Genomic DNA, 18,560 nt, shown 5'->3' on the forward strand with positions numbered 1-18,560 from the left:
GAATTCCGAAAAATTCTGGAGTAAAAACCTGAGAAGGGACGCGTACAGAGGCGTAGTCAAGCCCTGGTCAAGATCTTCATCATTCGAAGAGATCGGAGACAAGGCAGGCCCTGAAGAAGGAGCTGTCGGCGCTGAAGGTTCCTGAAGAAACTGTAAAATACTGTCCAACTGGCGCTGCAAAGGAGCCAGTGATGGGTCCACACCAGATGAGGGGAGAAGGTTCACAGCTGAACTGGACGAAGATGGCGCCTAGAGTTTAGAGGAAGTTGTCGAATCTTGGGCTGGCGCCACAGACACACTAGCAGCAGAAAGCAAAGACAAAAGTCAGTCTTTAGGAGCCTAGAGCACTTGGGGGTTGCTGAAGAATGTTCGACCAATACAGCGCTATCAGCCAACTCAGGGCACTTCGGGATGCTTGACTGTTACTGGGCGCTCGGCTGCTTCAGGGCACTTAGCTGCTTCAAGGCACTTGGCTGCTAAAGGGTGCTTTGGCGCTAACGGGCACTCAGCCGGATCAGGGTGCTTATATGAGGAACGAAGATGTTCAAGTGTAGCAGGGTGCTTGAAGCCCGAAGGATAGCACCTCCAGGAGTGCCTGTACACTCGTGGAGTTCAGGAGAGGAGAAGTGCTCGGAGCTGTCCCACTTACTGCAGGAAGGTTGAGGGCTGAAGGAAGGCTCCCTCAACCTTTTGCCGGGCAGTGTGGGAGACTGATCCCTGAAAGAAGATTTTCTCTTCAGTGGGCAAGACTCATCAGAGAAGTGCCATTGGCGTCTAGAAGATTCTCCTGAACTGGAAGAGAGCTAATGCACGTCCGAGACGCCTTTCCAGCGGCTGTCTCGTCACAACCTGGGATTCAACAGGTTGGACTGAGGGGGCGACTGCCTGTGGGCAAACCCTACTGACCTCCCTTGGGCTACTGGTATGCCTCCTCCCAGGTTTAGGGGAGTATGGCAAGGACCACTGCCTAGGAGAATCAGCTGGACAAGCAGCCAACTCCTCCAGTAACACTTCGCTTTTATTACTTTTCTTTTCAAACTTGTCCATAAGGACATGCACTGATGGCCCTAACTGGGCCACTGCACTTACCACCAAATTTAACCTTTGATCAAATCTACCCTCTAGGTTGGCAAAGTAATCGGGTTTGGAAGTGCGGGAGCCAGGAGAAGGAGTAGGTGATCCAGGAATTAGAGGTCAAAATTTGATTAGCTATTTTCCCCTCAGCTTTAGCCACCGCCTTTCTCTTTCGACCCCTCTCTAATTTCGCTAAATGAAAGCTAAGGTTATGCATTTTTGTTCACCCCATTCCCTGCACTTGTCACATGTTAGACTGACTGAACAAACCTGCCCTCTGCAAATGGTGCAAAGGGTATGAGAGTCATAAGTCAATTTGGTCATCTGGGTATTGCAGCCTTTGCTGCAGTACCGGAAACTAGAAGAGCTAGTGTCGGACATACTAAACTACCTATCAAGTCAACAAAATTTATAATCATCAAAAAATGGGAATATGTCTAAATAACAATGCCGAAAGGCTACCGAAGAAAATACTTCACCAAATGGGAAGAAAACCAATGACCCAAAAACCAAGCTGCTTTGTCAACACTGTGTGTAGACTCTACAAGCAGCAGAAACAAACCAAGCTATTGTCTGTGTTGTTCCTCTCTCTTACCCCAAAAGTGGGCACAGTCTTGTCACCTACACAAACAAAAGAACTGCTGCCACTAAATTCAAAATTCAAGCTGCCGTTCAAGTAGAAACTCTTAGCTAAGTAATTACTGGGTAAGTTACTTATATAAAAAAATGATTTACTAATTTAAAAATATTAATATTACGACTGATAAAATTAAATAATAACAATAATACTGTACCTGTAATAATACAGGTAATAATAAGTACTAATTTTGAAATATTAATACAATTAAATAATAATAATAATAATAATAATAATAATAATAATAATAATAATAATAATAATCTGTACCTATAATAATAGTAATAAGATTAAATAATAATAAGATTAAATACTGTAATAACTCAGACCTTACCTTACAGACCTTACAGTTCGTTCAGGTTGCCCCTGGTCCCTCAGTGTGAGGCACCTCTGATGTCTACCAGAGAATTGCTAATGCATCTTCCGGTATATTTTGCATCATCCAGTCTTGGATGGCCTGGGATGCATCCTAGATATTTGTCAAGCTTATTCTTAAACACATCTATGCTCACTCCTGCTATGTTTCTCAGATGAGCTGGCAGCACACTGAATAGACGCTGCATTATCGATGCTGGTGCGCGGTGGATTAATGTCCTGTTGCTTTCCTTAGTTTTCCTGGTATCGTTTTGGGCACTATTAATCTACCTCTGCTTGCTCTTTCTGATATTTTTAGCTCCATGATGTTTTCAGTAATTCCTTCTATCTGTTTCCATACTTGGATAATCATGTAGCATTCTCTTCTTCTTTCAAGACTATATAAATTTAGGAATTGTAGGCTTTCCCAGTAGTCAAGGTCCTTAACTTCTTCTATTCTAGCTGTAAAGGACCTTTGTACACTCTTTTTGAGTGTGGGTACCATATTATAGCAATATTCAAGTGGACTACATGATGTTTTATAAAGCATAATCATGTGTTCCTTTTCTTGTTTTGAATCTGAACAACATTCCCATTTTTGCTTTGCATTTTGCCAATATTATTGCTATTTGGTCATTGCATAACATATTCCTATTCATCATCACACCAAGGTCTTTAACCCTGGACAGGTAGCCTTGTGCCATTTTAGACACACTCAGGTTCAAGACCCATTTTTATATAGCGTCCCCTTCAAGTAGGTGGACTCATTTTTCTGGAATAGCTAGTCTTTGTCGAGCTGACATGGAGAGTTTGCCGCACTTGAAGTCCGCCATGAACACAGTCCAAAGTTTCTTTTGTGTGTATTTCAGCACTACCTTACCTTTAACGTAAGTAAAAGTGATTTTCAATACTTTTGTCAAATTTATTGCTGCATCATTGTTATTTGGACTATAGTGGAAATATTAACGGATGGTTGCTCTACATAGACCAACTGCCATTTTGGAGATTGCTCATGGCCAAGATGGTTTTTTTGGTACTTTTCTAATTTTCCATTTTTCATGTTTTTCAGGTTTTGCCATGTCGAGAAGAAATTTCGTGAAGGACGAGGACTACAATAAGCTGCTTTTTCTGTGTGGGATGACACCAGTGATGTGGAGGACCCCTCTGAGATTGTTATCGAAGCAGACAGGGTGTCTGATGACCTCAGACGCCCACACGTGGGAGGATGAGAAGTAGAAGTCACTCATGAAGACTTGGAAGACGAGTTGGAATGCCTTGCACCCCAGGAGGGCCAGGCCTTCACGTCGAGGGCTGCAACAGCTTTTGCCCTTCCTTAGCCCCTCTGAGTTACGAAGCAGGAAAATTTGCTATGGATTTGGCATGAACTTTGTCGTCCCTGGGCATTCAACCGCCTGCAGCAGAAGAGATATCTTACAAGGGATGTCTCATCCCTGATTTGTTCTGTGTTTGAGGTGGAAGACATCACCGTTACCACAAATGAAGGCCAGGGACGCTCTGAAACAGAGATGCCATCTTTGCCCTTCCTCCTCCGAGATCAAAAATTTTGTGTAGCAACTGCAGGAAGACAACCTGTGCCCACCACCTGAAGTACACCTGTGAAAAGTGCTCCAATTCCTGGTAAGTGTTCCCAAATTTATTATTATTGTCTATTGTTTATTTTTTATTATATATTACATTTAAAAACATTTAACATAAAAATAAAACCTTTTAAGCCATGTCATACTCATTTTTACATGAAAATATTTTGGCACTGGATGGCAGTGTGTGGTGCCATCCAAATGTACCTGTTTTGACCCATTTATAGCTGTCAAATTATTTTATTTTATTTTTCCCATGATTTTAGATGCTTGCAAAATACTTATAAAAAATTTCATCCAAATCCATAAAGATTTAGTGGTAGAAAAAGAATATTTTGTTATGCAAAGTTTTCTATTGATTTAAAAAAAAAAAAAAAAAAATGTACATATATTTCTCCTCTTTCCAGATTTTGCAGTTTTCGAGCTATCACAGCCTGACTAGTCTCAAAATGGTGCTCAACCAAAAATCTTTCAAGCCTGCCTCGTATTTCTCAAGAATTCTGAACCTCAGGATACTCTTTTTGTAGTATAAATGTATGTAATTTAATTTTGATACTTATTGTCAGATTTTGAATAAATAGGGTATTGTTTTTATTACTAGAGTTTTTCTCCTACACTAGTAGAAAGAAGAGTACTTGCTCAGTAGTTAAAAAAAAAAAAATTGGTCTCATACGACCCGAGTAGTCGACGGCCAAAGTTCGTGTGTCTAAAAGTACACTACCCTACCTGTCGTGTGACAGGTTTCCGAGGCTACCTGTCCAGGGTTAACTGCTTCCTTATTTGTGACTGTCTCTTTATTAGGACCTTTATATGCATATAGCATTCCTTCTTTATCACCATAGTTTATTGATTCAAATTTATCAGAGTTAAATACCTTCCTATTTACCTCTGCCCATTTATATATATTGTTTAGGTCTCTTCAGTTCCTATCTTCATCACAAGTAATCTCTCTCCTTATTCTTGTGTCATCCGCGAAACTTCTCACTACCGAGTCCTTAACATTACTGTCTATGTCTGCACTCATAATCACAAACAGCAATGCAGCTAACACCGTACCTTGTGGCACACTGGATATTACCGTAGCTTCATCCGATTTCTCATTGTTAGCAATCACTACCTGTTTTCTGTTTTGCAAAAATTCTTTTATCCATCTTCCAACTTTATCCACAACGTTATGTTTTCTAATTTTTTTTGTTAATATATTATGGTCCACCTTGTCAAAAGCTTTTGCAAAGTCTAGGTAAACCACATCTGTATCTTTTTCGTTTATCATATTTTTATATATGCTTTTGTGGTGAGCTAACAGTTGGGTCTGTGTACTTCTTCCGGGTACAAAACCATGTTGTCCTGTATTAAACAAACTATTTTTCATTAAATGTTTCATTATATATTTTTTCATTACCCTTTCGTAAACTTTCATAATATGAGATGTCAGACTCACAGGCTTATAATTACTTGCCTCTAGTCTTGATCCACCTTTGAAAGTTGGGGTAATATACGCTAATTTATGCTCATCATAAATCTTGCCTGTATCTATACTTTGTCTTAATAATATTGCTAGCGGCTTTGCGACTGAATGAACCAATTTCTTTAACAAAATGGCAGGAACACCATCAGGTCCTGCTGCTGATCCATTTTTAATCTCATTAATAGCCTGCACAATACCGGTTTTAGTAATATCGATGTCCGATAAATATTCACTATTTTCATCTCTTATTTCTGTATCATTATCTTCATTATCAATTCCAGGTGTGAATTCACTCTTATATCTTTATGCTAATATGTTACATATTTCCTTTTTTTCATTTGTTAATTGCCCTTCAATTCTTAGAGGGCCTATTTCTACTCTTATTTTATACATCTTTTTTGCATATGAGTAAAAAATGTTGGGGTTTTGTTTGATATTTTGTAGGGTCTTTTCTTCAAGGTCTTGATTTTCTTTATCCTTTGACTGTATAATCTTTTGTTCCGCATTTTCTACCTTACTTTTTAGCTCCATCACTTTCCATGCATTCTTTTCTTTTGCAAGACCTTTTTTCCACTTTCTGATTTTCTGGAACAAGATCCTTCTGTCTCTTGGTATGTGTGACTGATGTTTACTTTTCTTCTTTGGTATATGTTTTTCCACTATTTCCTCTAAAATTTTATATAATATATCCGTATTTACCTGTATATTATCACTTACGAATATGTTTTCCCAGTCTTTGTTTAATTCATTTATTTTTGACCAATTTATATTTTTACTATAGAAATTATATTTTCCATATCCTTCCCATTTTTTTCTTCTCTTGCTTATCTCTGTTTTCAATAGTTTTGGAACGGACTGTTAATTCTATGACATTATGGTCTGAAATACTCGTATTATTCACTTATTTCTTTAACACAGTTCATCTTGTTCACAAATACTAGGTCTAAAATATTATCCTTTCTTGTTGGTAGGTGATTTATTTGCTGAATGTTATGTTCTAGTAGCATATCTAATAGCTTTTCAAATTGCCTCTTATCTTCTGCGCTACTATTACTCTCCTTTTTATATGTATAAATACAACCACAGTCTCCTATTCGTTCTTTCCACTCTACGAAAGGAAAGTTAAAGTCTCCGAATAGAAGTATAGTCCAGTCTTTGATTTCTACATATATCATCCAAATTTTCAATTATTATATCAAACTCTTTAGTATTCGGGGGTCTGTATATTACAATGTTTACTAGTTTTTCAGATTCAAATTCTACTGCTATTAATTCACATTCTGTGTTACTATATTTCTCACAGATTTTTCCTTGATTGGTCTCTCTCCCATATATTGCAGTTCCCCCTTGATTCCTATTTTTTCTATCTGATCTATAAGTTTGGAAACCCTTTATCTGATCATCATTACCAGTCTCATGTGAGTACCAGGTTTCACTTATATTCATTATATCTATTTTTTCAGTTTGGGTTAGTTCTTCTAAGAACTCTATTTTTCTTTTTGAGTTACTCGAAACTAGACCCTGTGCATTCATCACTATGATGATTTGTGTTGTATCTCCATTATCTAATAAGGGTAATAATAAGGATTTTCCCATGTCTCTTTTCTGCTCTGATATGTTGTTCTTTTCTTCATTTCCATAACTTCGGACATTAAAAAATCCAACTTTTCCAAAATAGTTGATCTTCCATCTTCATAATTATTCATTTTGTGTTTGTATCTGCACCTATCTCCATATCTGCACCATCCATTTGCACCATAGATACATTGCTTTGTTGCACTGTACCTGGGAGCTGAAGCCTCATATCTTGGTGCTGACATTTCATAACGTGGTGCCGGCTTGCTTTTTTCCTTCGTCACATACTCTTTATTCTTTTCTTTGTTTGTTTCATTTTTACTTTGATTTTTTATATGTATTTGCTTTTGATTCTTGTTCTTCATGGTGACAGGATGCATGTATCTGAGAGAGAGAGAGAGAGAGAGAGAGAGAGAGAGAGAGAGAGAGAGAGAGAGAGAGAGAGAGAGAGAGAGAGAGAGAGAGAGAAACTCATGGGGAAAGATACAGGTTTTTAGCTTTGGCTGGTAAAAAACTGGTTCTCTCCCCTCCATAGAATCAGAAGGGACCCCTTTATTGTACCCAAGGGACCTCCTTATAGCAAACCCTGTTGGCAGCTGGCACTCAGAACTGATACTATTGAAATGATATTAAAGTGATTGAAATTATTTTAAAATTATATAAAAATAATATTCAAATTATACTGTTTCAGGAAGATAGTATCAGCATTTTTAGAGGGCACAATTTATGATAAAATGATGATTTACAATACTAATTTTCAAATATTAATATTAAGTTTAATAAGACTAAATATCATTAAATAATAAAAATAATAATTCTCTCTCTCTCCCCCCTTCTCTCTTCCTTTCTGTCTGTCTGTCTGTCTGTCTCTTACTGAGATGAGAGAATTTTTATGCATATGTAGTAAGTTTGTTTGTTTTGTATGACAAATAAATGATTTACTAATTTTCAAATATTAATATTAATATAAATACAGCAAATTATCATTTCATTAGAGAAAATATAGTGAATTAGTAAGATTGTAGCTAAATAAATGTTTTCCCTCATCTTTTTCCAAGTCTCCTTGAGTGTGGGGGGAGGGTGTAACCTGTCAAATATCTTGACATACTGACCACAAGGGTAGTCGAATATATGATGTTGCCCATTCACTTCTCTCTTTCTCTCTCTCTCTCATGCCAAAGGTGAGAGATAGATAGATAGATAGAAAGGGAGAGTGGTTGACAGAAAGATATACATAAGGGATTTTGACAGAGGAAAAATCTATTTCTGGGGAGAGACCTGGTCACCCGCTGAAATATCCATTCAGCACTTCTAGGTAAATTCATTGCTAAATATACCAGAGAAAAGCTAAATGCAAAGCTGGGGTTACTACCCCCAGTGCGAGCTCCATAAAATGGAGTCGTGTATATGAAAGGGTGAGTTTGTCACTATCACAGGCCTCCGCCCTGTAGACGTTCCCAATGTCAAAAGTCCCCCAGAGCGAGGTGCCGTTACAACGCCCGCACCGCTCTCGGACTGTCAACAAACCAGTGCCATCTTCATTCCATGTTAGCACCCACCACCCAAGCATGGTATTTTAACTAGGGGGGGAAAGGAAAGAATAGAGGTGGGTCACTGGGTGACACAGGTCTCTCCCCAGAAATAGATTTTTCCTCTGTCAAAATCCCTTTTCTGGGTTTTACGACCTGTGTCAGCCGGTGAAATAATAACAGAGAATCAAAAATACCATCTTGAAAAAGATCAAAAGAAACCTTGTAATGGAAAGAAATAAAACTATTAGTCCAAGTGGGTTTTAATTATCCAAAATGAAAACATATAAGGACGTAATAACATTAATGTAAGGGAACCATGTTCCACAGAAATCATGAAAAATATTAAAACATAATTAAATATACTTCACTGCTAACAAAAGGAGACAAAGACGATATGCAACATGGTCAGGAAACAGGCTGTGAAGTATGCCTGACCCGGAGGGGACGGTAAAGGGAATAAATGAGGCAGGTAGGTGGGAGAAAGAGTGATAGAAAAGAATGAGATATTATTTAGAGGGAGGAACAATGCTTCCTGCCGCCACTGTGGTGAATTTTAGAGCCTCTAAGGATTTCATGGTAGTGGCGTTTGAAAACCAAAGGAGACTTCCACCCGTATATTTCTTAAGATCCTCAAAATTCATGTGATGGAAATAATTAGTGGAGGTGGCCACCACCCTAATATCATGAACCTTTGGAACTGAGTCTGGGTTAGCTTGTTTAATGAAGTACAAAATCTGTTGTCTGATGGCCTTCATAGAAATAGTTCCTCCACCTTCTCTCACAAAGAGAGGGCCCGAAGTTATGTGAGAGGTTCTGTCTAGATATGCTTTTAAAGTAAAGACTGGACATAATGATAGGTCTTGTGGAAGGGGGATAACCTTCCAGGGGGACCATCTATCTCGAGGATCTTCGTTCTTAGCTAGAAATTTAAGGTGAGGGGCTAGCAGAACTTCTCCTGATGGAAGGAAATCAATATGGTTCGGCTCTCTAGACAGAGCAGACAGCTCAGAAATTCTAGCACCTGAAGCTAAACTAATTAAGAATAAGGTCTTCCTTAGCAGACTTAAGAATGAACAATTCTGATTATCAATTTCTGATGCTAATTTAAGGACATCATTTAAGAACCAGGAAACCGTGTGTGGACGGGTTACTGGTCTCAAACGAGCACATGCTCTAGGGACTGAAGAAAAATAAGAATCCGTTAAATTAATATTAAACCCATGTAAAAATATCTTTTTCAAAGCTGATTTGGCTGTAGTAATGGTGCTAGAGGCAAGACCTTTTCGAATAATGACCTAAAGAATGAGATTGCTAGGTTCGTGGTCATTATAGTTGCTTCAGATTCTTTCAAGAAGAGTGCTAATTTCTTGACTGCTGAGTCATATTGTCTGAGAGTAGATTCCCTTTGTCTGATTCTAGAAATAAAGTATTAACTGGATCAATATTAGCATTCTTCTGAGCTGCAATTTCATGAAATCCATAAAGCTAAGGCATTCTGGATTCTTGAGGAAGCTGACACAGTCCGAGTTTGTACTATTTGTGTCAATTTTGGATTGGGTATCTGTATGCATCAAGCTTCAGCTCTAGAAGAAGAGGGAACCAGTTGCTCTTCGGCCAGTTGGGAGCTAACAGAGCCACCTGGCCTTTGAATGTCCTGAGCTTGTGCAGGACCTTCATTAACAGGTTTACTGGAGGGGTCAGATAGATCCTCCGCCACTTGTTCCAATCTATCGACATTGCATCTGTGGAGTGAGCCAGAGGGTCCAGGTTGGGAGCCACATAACAGGGAAGTTTGTGGTTGCATTCTGTTTGAAGAGATCTACTTCGAGACCTGGAACCTGACTGCAAATCCATTCGAATGATGTTTTGTCCAGAGACCATTCCGACTCCAGCGGAGTTGTCCTGGATAGGGAATCTGCAATGACATTCTGAACACCTGCCAGATGAGTAGCTGACAGATGCCACCGGTGCTTGTTTGCCAAGGAGAATATTGCTATCATTACCTGGTTGATCCGGCTCGACTTGGAACCTCCCCTGTTTATACAATGCATCACTACTGCACTGTCCAAGACCAGTCTGATATGGATTAGTCTGTTTGGACGCAGCTTCTTTAAGGTTAGAAAAACTGCCATTGCTTCCAGAACATTGATATGGAACTGGCGGAACATAGTGGACCATGTTCCCTGAACTTTTTTGTTGGGAGTATCCTCCCCACCCGCTTAGAGAAGCATTGGTGTGAATCACTAATGCCGGAGGGGAAAATTGGAGTGGTACTGATTTTGATAAGCTCTTGACTGTTGTCCAGGGCCGAGTCTCTTTTTCAAAATTGGCGGAATTAGAGACACCTTGTCTCTGAACCTGATGTTGGCCCGTCTCCGCCATACCGTGTTTATATCCTTCAGTTTGGTTTTCAGAAGCAGATCCGTTATTGAAGCAAACTGAAGAGAGCCTAAGACTCTTTCTTGGATACGGCGGGAAGCTTTCTTGTTCTTGAGGAACTGTCTGGTTGCTTTGGCTATTTCCCTCCGTTTGGTCGGCGGAATAGATAGTTTGTGTGAACTTAGGTCCCACTGAATCCCCAACTACTGAAAGCTGCTCCCCGGAACTAGGCGGGATTTCTCCCTGTTTATTTGGAAGCCTAGAGATTCCAGAAAACCGATTACTATGGTTGTTGCTTTCCGGCATTCGCTGGCGTTGGGTGCCCAAATGATCCAATCATCCAGGTATGCGGCCAGCATGATCCCTTGAGACCGTAGTTGCTGAACTACCGTATCTGCCAGTTTGGTGAAAATTCTGGGGGCTATGTTGAGACCGAATGGCATGACTCTGAACGAGTATGCTTGCTTCCCCAGTCTGAACCCCAGATAAGGAGAGAACCTTCTCGCAATCGGGACGTGATAATAAGCATCTGAAAGATCTATAGAGGTGGTTACGGCTCCACAGGGCAGTAGGGTCCGAACCTGCGAGATTGTAAGCATGCGAAATTTGTCGCATTGAATGTAAGAATTTAGACGAGACAAGTCTAGGATTATTCTTTGTTGATTGGAACCTTTCTTTGGAACACTGAACAACCTGCCCTGAAACTTCAAATGTCTCGCTTTCTTTATTGCCCTCTTTTGTAATAGATCCTTCACAAAGTCCTTCAGGACTTTGCATGGTGACTGATGGAACCTGACAAGGGGAGGAGGACCTCTGCTCCAACTCCACCCCAGGCCTTTGGAGACTATGCTGTGGGCCCATGGACTGAAGGTCCATTGGTCCCGAAAATGGTATAACCTCCCACCTACCTGAGAGATCTCACTGGGCGGGAGATGGTCTGCCTCCTCTAGAACCTCTGCTTCCCCTCCCTCGGGAGGAGGAGCGAGACGCCGACCTACCTCTAAAATAGCCTATGGCTCTGCTTCCCCTGGCATTCTGATTAATTGCCTGAAATGCTCCTTGGCTTTCATGAAGCATTGAAAGCCGGGATGAGACATAAGAGGGGGCAGCGAGGAGTGATGGGCTGGTTGAACCAGCACGTACTGAGGTTGAGGCTGCGCCGGGAGGTTGAAGGTTGACCGGCTGGGGACCGGAACAGCTCTGCAGAACAGTCTGGGCAGGGAGCCTCTTAAACTTCTTAAACCTCTTCCCAGATTTGGGATGAGGTCCGGCGGACTCCATCAGCTTCCGTTTAAAGGGGAGACCCCAACGGGAGCGGAGACTCTGATTGGCCCTGGTCGCTTCGGTTAGGACCGCGTCCACCTCTTCCTGGGGGAAGAGATTAGCTCCCCAGATGGAGCTCTTCATAAGCCTATTGGGCTCGTGCCGGATAGAAGCTGCCGAAAAGATGTGCTTCCGGCAGTTCATACAAGCCCTGATGAAGTCATGAAGGTCCTGTTGGAAATCTGCCAAAAGAGATTTCGTCAGGACCTGGAACAGAGCATCCTCACTATAGACAACCGAAGTTGCCTCGGCCAGAGTCAGAGAGTTTAAGGACCTGCTCAGCCTGTCCTTAGTGTCGGCTTCAGCCTTCAGGAGCGAATCCGGGATCTTCGGAAGTTGCTCACTGAAAAGGATAGAAGCACAATCAGGGTCGAGTCTAGTTACTGTGAAGGTGGCCGGAGTTCCCTTCCAAAACTCAGAATCTCCGGGGAGGACCAGAGAGGTGGGATCTGTCTCGGGGAGATGAGGAAGGGGTTTGCCCTCCATGCTCGTCTGACTGGTGAGCATGGCCACCTTCGTTGTGCATGGGGTAGGGATAGTCTCCCCCAAAGAGAACATCGTGAACGTACCCTTGGCAGGGGTAAGTTTTGTGTTCTCTGCTTGCCACTCCGTCAGAGTACGCAACAGAGCGGACTGAGCCTGATCCCTCGGGAAGATCACAGTCTCCTTCGGGACCTTGTCGGACCTAATCCAGGCCTCCTCAGTAAGCCTGGCGAAACCTGGGTAAGGGGGCTGCAGCCCAGGGGGGAAGAACTCCAGTTCTTCCAACCTGCGGGTGCCTAGACCCTCTATGGTAAGAGTATCTTCATGCTGGGAAGCATGAAGAGCCAGTCGCCAGGGGTTTCCCTTATCAAAGGGAGGAAGACTGGAAGCGTCCGGAACAGCCAAGGATCCAGCGGCCACTCCGCCGCGCATAAACCCAGAGATCAAGTTCCCCTGAGTTTGAACCTGCTGTGATAGGGACAGCACGGAAGCATTAGAAGAAGACAGTTGGGAAGAGAGTTCTGACAGCTTGTCATCAACCCTCTTGTCAAACTTCTGCATTAGAAGCTCGGCGAAAGCTTCTGCATCAAAGGAAGGAGGAGGGGGAACCTCCTTACTTTGCTTTGACCGTGCTCCCTTCCCAGAGGTGGAGGCCTTGCTCGTAGACGGCACGGGGCTAGGGGCCCGTGACGCCTTCGAGGGAGCCCCGGAGCGGACCTTCTGGGTTTTGAGGGTCTTCGTCAAGGTCTTTTTCTTCACCGATTTCACCTTAGGGACGGTAGACCTTGCACCGTCCATAAGGTAAGAGGATTTCGTGAACCCTCTGAAAGAGGAAGCAGAAGAAGGAGAGGTATACAGAAAATCATCTGCCTCATTTACCCCCTTACCTGCTTGTAGATCCAGGTCCACGTTCATGGGTTCTAGATTGATATTCATTGCCGCAACCTCCTCGGCAACCTCTCCGCAAGCGGCCATTTCCTCCTGGGAGGGTTGGGTCATCTCCCGGATCCCAGCGATCAAGGGGGCGGCTACTTCTTCCGGGACCGACACTGAGGCCCAGGCGCCGGGGAAGAGAACGCTACAAATCTCCTGGGAGAGTACATAGGGCTTCCCCGACCCGACGTTCCTCCCAAAGCCGCTGACCCAGGACTTGAGGGTTAGAAGCGAAGAGTCGCGGGAGCTGCGGTCAATCTGAAAGAAGGAGAATGTCAACTAACGAGATCTCCTACTACTAAGGAATTATCCACAAAAGACGTAAACTCAGTAAAGAACTATGAACCGGAACCCATATCTTACCGATTCATCCAAAACTCGCTCGTACAGAGCGTAACACACTTCACAACCATCGGGGTGCCAGACGATCAGATCTTCTACTCGAACAGCGCATCCGGAGTGGGACCTGCACACCTCGTGCCCACTCGCCTGTTGCAGGACCGCCGTACACCCCTGCTCCTGACAACGCACCACCTGTAAGTGGACGGGTACATGAGTATGCTAATAAGGCACGCCGGAGTAGGGTGCCGGAGTAGCGTCTTAGGATAATAAAGATTGACGGAGCATGCAAAAGTCCGGTCAGACCCCGCCGGAAATTCCCGGTGGAAGGATGGGGTATAACTATCTTATACATGCTAAATAAAAGGGACCGCCGGAGTTAGTCCGGAGATACCGGAGGTCCCTCTGAGAACATGCGTCAACTAAAAAACCAAAAGGAATTAACGTGAATGGTTAACCTTAACTTAAATAATAAAGGATTTCCGCTCGGCGCCGGGGGAGTCACGTTACACCTTACATATAGTGACGGCGGGGGAGGTGTGGTGAGCACCAACCAACCATACACCATACCCACCGGAGTGGAGTCAAGAAAGGAGGGTAATGAGAAAACCCGACAACCTAGCGGAAGACACATAAAAGGATCTAGCCAAAGTCAAGATAGATACCCAGGTAAAGGAACAATGTTCTAAATGAATAGAACTGAGAATTAACAAGGAGCATAATAACTAGCAGACGTGCGGACATGAAAACAGAAGACAGTCAGGTGGAAAACTCTAACTGGCTACCGTAAATATTCTCCCCGGAGTGACGGTCCAAGAGAACGACACCCTGGCTGGGGGAACTCGTCTCACACTGACGCTAGGGAAAGGAGGGGGATAGGCCAATGGAGGGGGCCCACCAGAGGCGGCCAGAGAGTGAGAGAGCACCCCCTGGACGCCAGAAGGCCCACTCCCCTCCCCCCTCCCGAGGAGCCGATCATAACGAACGACTATCACGGAAGGAGAGAAGACAGGGAAATCCTCTAAAGGCCAAAGGACGCAAAGAAATGGTAAACAAAGAATGGTGGCCAGGAGTGGGGAGGCACCCCCAGACACCAGACAAGTTCTCAACAGGGTGCCGATCAATCAAGATTGGTAACCCTGGGTAGAGAGAACTAGTGAGAACCACTCAATGCAGGGAAAGGGGGAAGGAATGTAGGCTACTAAGGCAAAGGGAAGGGCTCAGAGCTCTAGAGCCTTGGTAAGTTAACGAAGTATGCGAAAACAAACCAAGGGTGGAATGGAGCAGGGAGGGGAGGGAGACGGTGGTAGGAGAGGGGGAATACTCATGAAGCTGGGATGCTGACCCGAATCGGCAGCTCGGACAGGGGTAGGCTACGAGTAAGAATACCCTCGCTATTCTAGCTTAACCTTATTAGGACTCAAGAGTCCAAACGGAAAGGCCGAAATAGGGGGAGGGGAAAACGTAGTCCTAACACACCCATCCGAACCAAATGAAATATCAGGAAAGCGCAGAACATGAGACCCTCCTACACACCTAACCTCCCCCTGCAGTGGAAGGGAGCAGAGCCGCAAGTAGCCTACTCCCTAGGCTAACCTATCGGAGCCGACGAGCAGTCAGGGAGGATAGCCTAAGAGGGAACACGGGATCTAACTGACTAGGGTAGTAAAAGTTAACCACACAATAATAACACGTATAAATAAATAATTCAAATAATAAATGACACATGTAGAAGGGTGAACCAAACCCAACGCGATGTAAGGCACGGAAGGTAAAATGGCCGACCTTCACGAAAGATAAACAACCAAAATAATCTGTAAATATCTATATCATCCATGCGCTAATCGTATAATGAAACTATAAGGCATGACCGTACCATCTCAGATAATATACCCAAGAGCTGAAGGAGGTGAGGGTCCAAAAATAAATTAAATAAGACTGAATAAAGATCGTATAGGCCAGAGGGGGAAACTCGTAGCCTAAGAGACCAAAGGACCCGCGCCTCCCCAGGGAAAGGGTAACAGCACAAACAAAAATAAACCAAATATGAAATTATGTAGGATATACATAAAAACATAATTAAAAAGAAGGGGAACGAAGCCCCACCAAAAACCCGCACTGAGACTGAAGGTCACATGAGGCCGGGAGAAAGGTGGCTGAGGCGGGCGTTATATTGTCCCCCAAATTATTGAATTAGGAGGAAAAAAGGAGCCCCAACCGCCTAAAATAAAAAGAGGAGATGGCACTCAACTTAGAAGATGACATATCCTGTGAAGAAGCCATCACGAGGAAAAAGAAAAGCCACAAATAGCGCACGGGACAAAACACAACCAAAGAAGACGTGTGCTAAAAATGGAATGAAGATGGCGCTGGTTTGTTGACAGTCCGAGAGCGGTGCAGGCGTTGTAACGGCACCTCGCTCTGGGGAACTTTTGACATTGGGAACGTCTACAGGGCGGAGGCCTGTGATAGTGACAAACTCACCCTTTCATATACACGACTCCATTTTATGGAGCTCGCACTGGGAGTAGCAACCCCAGCTTTGCATTTAGCTTTTCTCTGGTATATTTAGCAATGAATTTACCTAGAAATATGTGCTGAATGGATATTTCACCGGATGACACAGGTCGTAAAACCCAGAAAATATATATTGTATTACTGACATTTTAAATTGTTGAACCATGCTTGTCAGTGCATCTCCCTCTCTGTTATTGGCTATGTATATATTTTTAAGGGTAAATGTTTAAGGTGATTGAAATGGTATTAATAGTATAATTTCAAAGATCAATAAAGTAATAGGATAATTATTTAAGGTATATTAGACGTAGGATGATACTTGAAGTACTGTACAGGCAGTCCCCGGTTTACAACCGGGGTTCCATTCTTATGCCGCGTCGTAAGCCGAAAATTGTCGTAAACTGAAAATTCGTCGAAAATCGTAAAAAATCCTAGGAAAACCTTACTTTTAATGCTCTAGGTACATTTTTATTGAGTTTTTCATAAAAAAAACCTCCAAATTTTTATTATTCTGCCGTTTTGGAGCCATATTTCTTCCGTCAGATCTGCGTACGCCGCGTTGTAACCCTGGAACATGCGTCGTAAACCGGGAAATAATTTCTGATGAATATATATGAAAAGTGTCGTAACCTAGGAACATCGTAAGCCGAACCGCAGACCCTTTCTAAAAATGTTAATAACTGTTTATTTTAATAGTTCAAACACCAAATGTAAACCTTAAACTATCATCCTACACAGAATATACCTTAAACTATCATCTAAAACACTTTAATATTTCAAAGTCATGTTACAACATTACCCTTAAAAATATATGGCTTACAGCTAAGTGGGAAAACTGTTCAAGTTACCCCTATTTTCAAGTACATCCATTTTCTCTCATACCTTTAACTATCATCCTACACAGAATATACCTTAAACTATTATCTAAAACACTTTAATATCATTTCAAAGTCATCTAAAAACATTACCCTTAAAAATATATGGCTTACTGCTACGTGTGAAAACTATTCAAGTTCCCTTATTTTCAAGTACTGTATATCCATTTTCTCTCATACAGTATTGAAGCAGCCCTGTTTTCTTTTTACAGTACATGGGGGAAACCCTGGGAAGTTAGGTACTGTATACAGTACCCTAATATTTAATATTATCATAAAAAATGTATTTAGTCATGAAAATAACATGAAAATACAGTAATTAGTGAATATTTCTCGACTAAAAAAACCAACGAATTACCAAATATTTTGTAAATAATTCAGTGAAAAGTTCCGCAGAAAAATCCGCGAATAGGTGAAGCTACGAATCCTGAACACAAATAGGCAGGGGTCGACTGTACACCCGTATAGGACTCTGGCCGAGTACTTGAGAAAGCACTGGCAGGGGGTGAAGAAGCACCTGCATGCTTGGTCACCTTCTCTCATGTAGTGCCAGAACCAGACCTTGGAGCTGACTCCCTGGTATTGGCAGAGGTGACTCGAGGTTTCAGCAAAACCCAAGTATCCGGAGTGACTCGGTCCTGCTTGCAGGTCCAAGCATCTGAAGCTCTCGAATCATGTCCAGGACGATCAATAATTGCTTCCTCTACCAGAGTGTCCGAGGAAACACGAGAAGAGCTAGGCACTACACCAGTCCTAGAAGGTAACTTCCCGAAACTGGTTTCAAGTGTGTGGGTACTCGAAGTCCTAAGTCACGGGTCACAGCGAGACCAGTGACATGGCCCCTGAGTCTGGAGACTGGGGAGAGCCAGCAAGAGATCCCTGTCTCCCCTGTGGAGGGAGGCAGCCCCTTGGAAGCTTCGTGAGGACTTTTCAGGGTGGGAGAAGCAATCTTCTTCTTCTTCTGCTAGTGAGCTTTGGAAGAAGGTGAGGAGGTGGCAGATGATGAAGATGAAGACAATGAAGATAACGATGGCACCTTACAACTCCTCTTCTTCGACTTCTTCTTCCGAGACATCTTCTTTAAGAAAGCGTGGGGTAGCTGGTCTCCCATGGAAGAGGGAGCAGCAGGTGCAGCAGAAGGAAGGGTTACCATAGGGTAAACCAGTGCAGGAGCATGTGGAGACGTATGGTCAATTACAGCAGGGCTCATCAGAGGCGGAGCATGCGTCATTATACAGGTTGTCGTCTTAGCAAAGACTGTCATCATAACCGTCGTAGTGATGGCATTTATGGGAGCATGAGTCACTGGGGGCATCACAGGTGCACAAGTTCTCAGGTGGCTCAGTAAGCCCTGCACAGTTGGAACACCCAAGACGCCCAGAGAAAGCCACGTCTCCTGGAGTTCCTCGGTCTCCCCTGAAGAGGCAAAAGGTGGGTTAGGGGAGGCAGTCTCCTCTTGGTCCGAAGGGGATC

At 42.9% G+C, this 18,560-nt stretch overlaps 1 protein-coding gene across 7 annotated transcripts in view; it reads right to left on the reverse strand.

Annotated features, from left to right (window-relative positions):
* Nucleotides 1-18,560, reverse strand: part of LOC136837164 (zinc finger and SCAN domain-containing protein 12-like) — a 316,716-nt gene that overhangs the window by 220,513 nt on the left and 77,643 nt on the right. The gene's annotated exons all lie outside the window — the stretch shown is intronic.

The sequence above is a fragment of the Macrobrachium rosenbergii genome, chromosome 58, assembly GCF_040412425.1.
Source record: "Macrobrachium rosenbergii isolate ZJJX-2024 chromosome 58, ASM4041242v1, whole genome shotgun sequence".
Taxonomy (NCBI): Eukaryota; Metazoa; Arthropoda; class Malacostraca; order Decapoda; family Palaemonidae; genus Macrobrachium; species Macrobrachium rosenbergii.